The sequence below is a fragment of the Squalius cephalus genome (genome assembly GCF_949319135.1).
Source record: "Squalius cephalus genome assembly, chromosome: 7".
NCBI classification, from domain to species: domain Eukaryota; kingdom Metazoa; phylum Chordata; class Actinopteri; order Cypriniformes; family Leuciscidae; genus Squalius; species Squalius cephalus.
This window is the reverse complement of record NC_137128.1, coordinates 35,850,547-35,860,456: the sequence shown is the minus strand read 5'-3', so window position 1 is coordinate 35,860,456 and position 9,910 is coordinate 35,850,547.

Here is a 9,910-nt window from a genome sequence, read left to right as displayed (position 1 = left end):
TTCTGACAAAGAGTAAAATATAAGTGGGAATACGAGCTCTATGAATGGGAACTTTGGGATGTGAACAGAATGTAAGAAGGTGGAATATGTGTAACACAAACTGTGATGCAGATGATCTTCGCTCTACTTCATTAGCGGCTGGAACGTTTGCAAAGGTGTAGCCAGGCTTGGGAAAGCAGACCTTTTTCAAACAAAATGGCTCAATCTGAGCAATGCGGCCTGGGCCGGCCGGTTTTACAGGTTCTCGGAATCACGTACCCTTGAAATTGTGCAGCAGGTTTGCCAGGTTCCTGGCCGTGCTGGCAGCTGAAGGAGTACTGTAGGTCCAGGCATGCAGGGGCGCCAGAACGTTCTCCATCTGCCGCGAGCTGCTCCCTGCTGCCCCGCGGCTGCTCTGGCCTAATTGAGTGATGCAGCTCCTGTCCCTCATAATGTCCTTTATTTGAATTTCAACACACAAACACAAAGAATCACTAGTTCATGCACATGCATACACACATGACATGATCCTAGCCTGATAAACAGTGGGGTTTCAGGGCATGTTTGGGTCATGTAATTTTTTCAGGCGGATTTCCATCGTAAGCTTCATTAACAGAATCACTGGAGAGTCAAAGGGAGTCCGATGGCTAAGACGATGTTTGATAGTATTCTGTGGTGGAAATGACATTTTAAATAGTTGTCTCCTTTGTCTTGCTAAAAATAATTTCATAGCTATTATGTTTTTGTATAATTAAAATCATTTTCAGATTTATTGCAACTTGATTGAATTACAAATATTTACAGATAATAGAAAAATATGCACAATGAATCAATTATTTTAACCTTGATTTTTTTCAGACATGATGAAGGCATGGCAAACATTTTATTAAAAGAGATTTAATATGACCTTCATATATCAAAAAGGACATAAACAAATCAGTTTGTTTTAATAAAAATTAACCTCTGGGACGTAAAAGTGCCTGTAATTAAAGATACAGTTATATACTTACACAAAGCCCCAAAGGAACCTTTCAAAAGGTAAAGGTTAATGCAAAAAAAAAAAAAAAAAATGCATCCAAATTCAGTACATTACAATTGCTATATGATTTCAAACTTAATGCCTGTGTTACATTGTTAAACTGATATTTTTGCACATTGTTTATCAACCTAATCCTACGTTGTTAAAAGCATGTTTCAGGGCAGTTCATCTGTCTGCTCGTTGAGAAGCGGGCACATGCACGGTTTTCTGAGGTCAGGCTCTGAAGGAGTGATGGAACGAAGTGAGAGCAAAGCTGATGTGTCAATCAGCAAGACCAGGCGCTGGGACGACAAATGAAGTGTTGTGCTAGTGAGGGTATGGGGTTAATGCAATTACAGTGAGACTCAGCAGGGTCGAACCTCACACCTAAACCCATCCCTCTCCCTCTCTCCATTCACTACATTACAGGTCACTCCAGGGCCAATCATAGGGCTTCCTCAGCCCACTCTGATCCCGATCCACCCCGCTGTGGGAACACCGTTCCTGGTGCCCTTGCTAACTGTGTTTAGTCTCCAGAGCTTCACGGAGGTAAACTCAGTCTGGATCGAAGCCTCTCATGTGATATGATAGAGGAAGGTTCTGACATTAATTAGCGAGGCACCGTGGGCCGTGAAATCCAATAAGACCATGTAATGGTACACAACGTACGCGAGCAATAGGGAGACATTAAAGTGGACGCCTGTCTGCCACCATGATGTCTGAAGGGCGACCCTGCACTTCCTGCCCAGGGCCAAGAGGCACAAACAGAGAGTAAGGTTACTGTCATAATGCGAAACAGACCGCGAGTGTGCGAGGAGGGGAGAACGAGTGAAGGAAGGAAAAGAGAAAAGATGGCAAGTAGGTGTGAATGATATAGAAGAGTGTCCACTATAAAAAAAAGGGCAAATCTTTTAAAAAACTAGCTTATAACTCATGTTACAAGTTCTTAGTAAAATATTACATTTTTAAGAAACTTTTCAATTTCACGTCATGGTCCATCAGGTAAAAATCAATAATATATTTTCCATTCCCCTTGAATGGATGTGTGCAAACATTTTAATCATTATTTCCAATAAATAACTAAATAAATAAATGTTTACAGCTGTTAAAAATTAAATATATTTTGAAAGTGTATATACAATATATAAAAGAAAATATATTCAATAAAAACATATTTTGACAATAAACTAACTATGTTTTTTTTTTTATAAAAAATAATATATTTTCGGCTATTTTAATCATTACTCTGATTTGATAAATATAACTTTTTCAAATATAAAAAAGCAGTTTTGTTAAAAACAATTCTAAGAAATAATTATTAAAAAGTCCAATTCATAAAGTATAGTAAGAATTTCATTCTCCAATTTGATATCTGAACTGTTGTATCACACTGACATTTATTTTACTTCATTTCCACCTAAAAAAAATGTATACAAAAGTGAAAAACATACTCATCATATAAGAGGTGTAGGCTACATGAGCTACTTTATGTATAAATATCATTTTTAATGTTTTTTTTTTTTTTTTTTTTTATAAATGAGCATCATGCAATTGACCCAAATAGTCTTGTATATGCTTGGATGTTTAAAAGAAAATGGGAATCGTGACCACAACAACAGACCATGGCACCGGTTTTACAGTCATTTACCATTAAATACTTACTAATAGTCATAGTCAAAAAACTATTACATTTTAATCACTCTCACTACATATATTTCCCAATATGGTAAAAGTGGTTTATTAAAAGCGAAAAGATTAAATAAGTATCCCTGCCAGGAACACAAAACAAATTCTAATTACCTCGCCCCACAATTCTTAAAACGCGCTGCGCTCAGCGGGAGGAAATGGGCTACTTCTGGAGCATAACATAAGCTCTGAGTTAACTCAGACAGAAAATACCAACCTTAAACAAACACACACGTGTATCGATGCCCATTTTCAGAGAAGCAGATACAGCGGGTTTATGTCACACAAAGGGAGGAAAAAAACAGGAACTTTCATGCAAACAAACAGTGAGATCCTAACAGATCTCAAACTGAAACCATATGATAAGATCCACAGTTCACGGAAAGTCTGGCGTTCCAGCGCCCCAACCGGTCCCATCCACTGTCCTGAGCAGTTTCTCAGGGTTATGTATTCAGAAAAGTCTGAGCGTGAAATTGCAGAGGCAGAGATTTGCATCTGCTCACCTAATACTACTGGAATGCTCATGAACTCTAGGCACCTCTAAGCTCTGACAAATGCATCTTCCCAAAGGACAAAGATGTTTTGAATTTCTTCACAACACTGTATGAAAAATGTATATTTATGATTTATAATGCAATCAATGGATTTGGCTGCCTCTGAGATTTTGGATTTGGCACAAAACACATGCAGCACACACAAACACTTCCCTTAAGCAAGTCACAAACAAGATACTCTAAACATAATATGAATCAATACAGTTGTGAAGGTAACAAAACTGTAAGGCCAAATCATTCGATTGTAGCTAAGCATTGGAAAGCCCAGTGGTTTCCTTATTCCAAGTCTGTCAATCTCAACTTGGGCCAAGAACAAAGATGGAAAATTATAGACTCTAACTGACAGCCATTCCAGTTTCTGTTGGTCAGTCAACAGGGGAGAAGCCGTCCCCTCTGAGGGCTTGACTAATGGACAACTCTCAGTCTCTGGGAGATGGACTTGGAAGAATGCCGTCTAGGGATTTTCTTCCCCATGGTGTGAAAGCTGTACAAAGCAGCCTGTAAGAAAGCTTATGCAGACATGAAAAAAGGTGCCATCTCCATGCACTGGGCAGCAAATGTTACTAGTTATAATTGTTTCCTATGAGACAAAGAGTGGTCTTCATCTAGGGAGTGAATGGGGGCTCAGAAAGCCAAATCCTCCACTGAGCCACATTCAAATTTCAGGATGTTTCTTGACTAATTGGAGACATTTAAAGACTAAAAAGTATAATAGGCTTTGTTCAGAATAGCATACCATTTGTATTATATAAAAAAAAAAGTGTCATAGACCATAATAGACTCTATAGACACTATTTAATGAATTTGAGCTATTACCTCAGGGGCGGAGATTAAGAATGCCAGTCTTTTTTAAAAATAGGGGCAAAAAATATACTGATGGTGAAGTTCCTTTTCGTTCTTTGCATACAAGTAAAAAATGTAGGAAATACCTTTGAAGCGTTATACTGTTAACGAACAACCAGATGTCGTCCACACTGCTGAGAGTGATGTTTAGATGAATATGTAAATATGTGCTGTGTGCTTTCCTCAGTAACAAAATAAACACAACAAAAATGACTTAGGTGAGAAAACAGCAGTTAAGAAAGCCTCTGATCGTAGCGACGTGGATATGTTTGCACAAGCTTTACAATTCACCAGTATCACGTCAACATATGAGGTAATTAAAATTACACTGTTATGATATGTTTAAATATAAAGTAAGTTGTATAGACCAGGGGTTTTCAAATTGGGTGAATGTGAGCCTACCCTTAGAATAGGTAAGGACAGCCGAGCCCCCCCTTCCCCAAAATCCCGTCCGCCTGCCCTAACCCACACACGCCTCTGCAGTAAATGCCATCTTTTGTGTGTTCCAGGCAATGATGAGTTTCAATAACAACTGATAAAATGTAAATATTATTTTATTTCCACAACTTTCTTAAAAGTGCATTCATAAACGATTCTTTGCAACAGCAAATAATTTTCAACTTCATGCAGGCCTAATTGAGGCTACTTTTAAAATCACTGAACATCAGTAGGCCTAACCACAAGTCAACAAAACATGCTTAACATGTGCAATCTAACGGCTGAAATCGGCATGGTGTGTCTGGGCTTTAAGTGCACATTTGAAGGAGATGCACATCATCTCGAACAAAATCAGCAGTGGTGGAAAGAGTACTGAAAAAACATACTCAAGTAAAAGTACCATTACATTCCGAAAAATGTAGTGTGAGTAGAGTAAAAAGTACTTGTCCAAAAAAACTACTTGAGTAAGATTAAGAAATTATCTTATATAAGTACTCATGAGTAGTGAGTACTGAGCTGCGGATTCTACCCCCTTATAATAAACACTGCACTACAGTTTATAAATAAATAAAAAATTGCACATACTGTAATTCACATTATATTTTGTTCTTTGTCAGAAAGATTGAAGAATATCTATCATCCATATTTTTAAAATGCATCAAAGCAGTACACTCATCACCATTTAAATCATATTACAGTATTTGAAAAAAAAAAAAAAAAACATTTAAAATTAGGCCCAATGAGCCTGAGCATGCTATTGTTGCACATAAAATATCAATATTCATAACTGTGCAAAGAATTCAAAAACCTTTAGAAACTCATATGATAGATCAGCATCACACACCATGAGATGGGTTAAATGGATAGATTAAAAAATACCCAATTTCTCTCCAAAACGGTACCAATTTTAGTATTTTGATAAATGAGAATCACTAATATTATCAGATTACCTCACCTAATGCACTGAAAAAGGCTAAGATAGTGAGCTAACACTAATTACACTGTAATTCCGTGCTATTAAATATGTTACAATCTAAAAGTAAATGCACATTGTTCTAGAAGGGTGGCATCATCCCTTACATTTTACACGGCTACATTTACTCACATTGTAATGCTGATAATATAATTAAGGCAAATTGTGCATTAAATAGCGAAGTTATATCCGGGAAACTTTTACAAAAGAAACAAACAAACACACACACACACACACACACACAAATGCATGTCTCTTTGTAGTCTCGGCAAAGCTGTTTTATCAGCAGCATCCACACACAAAAAAAAACAGTTGAACATGAAAAATGTTTTTGCGCAAGTGCAGTTGCCAAATGAAGACGGATTGTATGAAATGGATCAATAAAAAAAAAGAAAAAACGTTGTTTATTAACGAGCTGTAGTCACGCACTGACAGAAATGCAGTTCAAGTTAACGCTATGGTTCATAAGGTGCACTGATACTGAATCTGGCGGCATGGCGAGCGCGAGACGCGGCAGTGCACAGATCGTGACGCACATCTATCTATAATGAGACTGCATGTGAAGTAAATGGGAACGGGAGTTTACCGCATTATGAACTACGTGGGACTACGTGGGATTGGGAACGGATTGCGAAAGCGTGGGCACGGTTTATGAATTTGTGGGTACAGATTGCAAAAAAACTGAAGGCACGGTTAACAAGTCTGAGAGCGCGGATTAGAAACTCGTGGGTACGGTTTATTAAACCGAGGGAACAGTTTGAGAATTCGTGAGTAACGTTACTGTTTATAAACTGAGCGGACGGATTGCAAAACCGTCGCCACGGATCGTTTTTTTACTCACACAGGTGACTTCCCGGGCTCCGTATCCTCCCTTAATGCTGACTTCTGTTGACTTGGGACAAGGAAACGACGCATTTTAAAGCTAATACTCGCGTCGCACACACAATTACCGATATCAATAGAGCTGCATACAGTTATTTTTTCTTTGCGTGTCGCGCCTCCCCTGTGGCTCTTTGGCGCCCCCCAGGGGAGGCGCGCCTCACCTATTGAAAACCGCTGGTATAGACTATATCTGACGATGTGAGATGAGTTTGAATTAATCCCTTTTCTTTGCATGACACATTGACATTACAGTACAGAATCGCTCTTTTTGCATTAACCTGAAGATTGTATAAGCATTCATTTAATGTGTCATTGAACAAAAGAGAGGCTCTCAGGAGCACATGTAACCATCACATTCCACCGAGTCCCTCACGTAAATATCAGCCTACAAGCTGAAGGTCTTGTTTTTTTTTAAGTTTCGTTACAAGTTTTGTTCACACATTGGCAACACAAAAAGCGATAAATTTAAATTTAAAAGATACATACAAATTCTTACATACACCTTGTCATGAGTTCACACTTACAAACAGTTAAATAGAGTAAAGGTAATGCGTATTTGGCGTGGTGTCCGAGGGGAGGGCTCCGTGCTCGGAATTTGCTCGGAATTTGGCACAAACCCAGAGAACTCCCCCCATCCCAGGTTGGGATAGGAATAGTTATAAGTGAAGAGATGGGGTGGTGGAGGGATGCTGGAAAACTGTCATAGAACAGAGGTAAGTGTGCTGTATATATACCTCTTATCTCGTTAATTGTGTTGATTAACTGAATGTGCTCCTCCTGTACTTTGTTAATAAAACATCATTAAGGGTATGTTTATACAACAATGATATGCTTAAAACTGAAACGTTTTTTCTTTGAGTTTTCAGCATACAGATTGGACCATGGTCAAAACGATCTCCATATATCCGCGAAAATGACTAAAAACCGCTGTATTCTGCTGCCAGGCCATTAGATGGCGATGAAACACTATAGATTGAACACATAATACACATGTTGTATGACATCATCGTTTTCAGAGATTCACGTTTTTGTTGATTACATGGAGACCGTTTTCAAAAAATTGCACTTTAAAACTTGTTTTCAAAAGTTTGCGTTTTCATCCACCCAAAACACTATTGTAGTGTAAATGAACGTCCAAAATGCATAAAACGTTTTACGTTTTTAGTTGAAAACGGTGTCGTGTAAACACCCTTAGTTTTGTTACAAACTGTTCACACATTGACAATACAAAAAGCAATTAATGCATGAAAATTTTTACATATACCCTCTTTAAATAGCTAAAACTACACGTGCCATGTGACAAAGCCATCTTAATCCTTTACCTGCATATGCATAATTACACTGAGACACTTTAGCCATTAATCTGGAAACAGCAAAGAATAATTACAATTATTATTCAGACTCATTGTATCTGACCAATTAGAGAGTTCTGGACATCTAAGCCCTGCCCACTTAAGAAACCTCATATAGCTTATAACTCATAATTCCACTTCTCTGAAGGAAGCCCTCATGGGTGGATATTGTTTACAGGACCACTCACTATGAAACTCGCTTTTTGACAAGGTTGCAAAACAGAACAGTTCACAAATTCGAAAAAGTACAACTGACAGATGAGGTCTGTCCTAATGCATGGCATATCAGCTTTATTGTAATATTTCCTCAAGGCTGAGAAAGCTGAAAGAGAACATAAAATATGCTCCATCTGTTCTGACAAGGAGAAAGAGAGCAAGGTAAAGGGAGATGGAAGGGAGAGAGAAAGACTGAGAGAAAAAGGGAGAGAGAGCAAGAGAAAGAGAGAGAGAGAGAGAGTGATCCACGCAACAGTGCGCACAGAGGCTCTGGGAAATGAAAACATTTTTCTCTTGGGTCTTCTCACCCAATAAAACAGAGCCAGTGACTCGTCCGCCCATCTGTTCCTTTATCCACAAGAGTAAGAGAGGAGAGAGACGGAAAGAACGACGCAAATGAGACTTTAGGTGCACATAGATGAGTAAGTTCATTCCACTCAACTTTTTTCACTCAACACAAAAATGCAAATTACTAACCCCTCATGTCATTCCAAACCATGTATGGAAACACAAAAGCAGAAGTTTAGCAGAAGGCTCACACTGCTATTTACATTTAAATATAAAACAAATGTGGAAAGGGTCGCTACAAAAAAGCCCCTTGTGTGTTACTTACGTTGAATCCATACAAAAGCAGTAAGAGTGATTGTGAGGAAAAGGCTAAAATTTTGCCTTTTTTTGCACATTTTGGCCATAGTTTACAGCAAGTTGCATTCCAATTTGCATTGTGCACTATTCTATGCTGATTTGTAGTAATAGTGCAAGTAACATGTTCATACTGAAATTTCCAACAAGAAGAAGTGCACTTCAAATGCCACTTCAAATTTAAGTGAAAAAAAAAGAAGAAAAAGTGTGAAATGTTGGACACTTCATGAACTTAATGGTTGCAGCTTTAATTCCATAGCAGAGAGGGATTGATCTACTAGACTACAATACTACTGTGCCCAAATAGTACAAAAATGCCTGGTGAAAGTTATTTAGGTATAAAATAGTACTCATTATCAAACTTTTCCATATTTACCTCAATGCCACATGATAGTTTTGTGTGAGGAAAAGACTAAAATTACCCTTACGCTTACCAAGAGTAAAAAACATTATGCTACACTCCTTATTAGTGATGTGTAGATCAGTAGTATATGCTAATTAGATATTATAATTTTAGAGACAATTTTGTTGCATTTCTTATGGGAACAAAACCTAATGATGCCAACATTGTCAACTATCCCCTTACACCCAGCACACATCACAAGCATCCACTCACAGAGCAAAATGAAGAGTGACAAAGCCTGAGTTTCATAATGATATGAAGACTTTAGCCACTGGATATTTCTTATCTAGCATCTGATTGTGTAGAATGGATTTATTGAACTCATTTATGCTGAGTAACAGTTTAATTGAGGCCAGTAAAGAGTCTCTCATTATCTAGATTGCTCTGTCAGACCAGGAAATGAATGGGTATGCGTCTCTTCCTAACACTGCAACGATATACATAGTCTGATACACACATATGCGCACACTCATTCTTGTACATCTATCTTTGTGTGGACATTCACTGACACAATGCAATAGCTCCTTACCCTAACCCATGCCCATCTCAACTAAATACCTAACCCAAACCCTTACCCCTAACCTACCCTTAACCAAATTATAACCTTATCCCTAAAACCAAGTCTTGACCCTCAAACAGGTTTAAAGGGGTCTCAGAAAGTGAGGACCGGCCAAAATGTCCTCACTTTACTCTCTTTGTCCTCACTCCGATGGTCTAAAACTCAAACTGGTCCTCACAAAGATAATTGTACACATGTAGCTGGTGGAGCACACATGCACGCACGCACGCACGCACACACACACACATAAAACAGAAGGACAGCAATCATTAAAGCATGTGTTGCTGACCAATAAAATGATGAATCCGAAAATATGGAGTGACAAAACATTACGTAATTCGATGTTTCTGCTTATAGAGACAGAT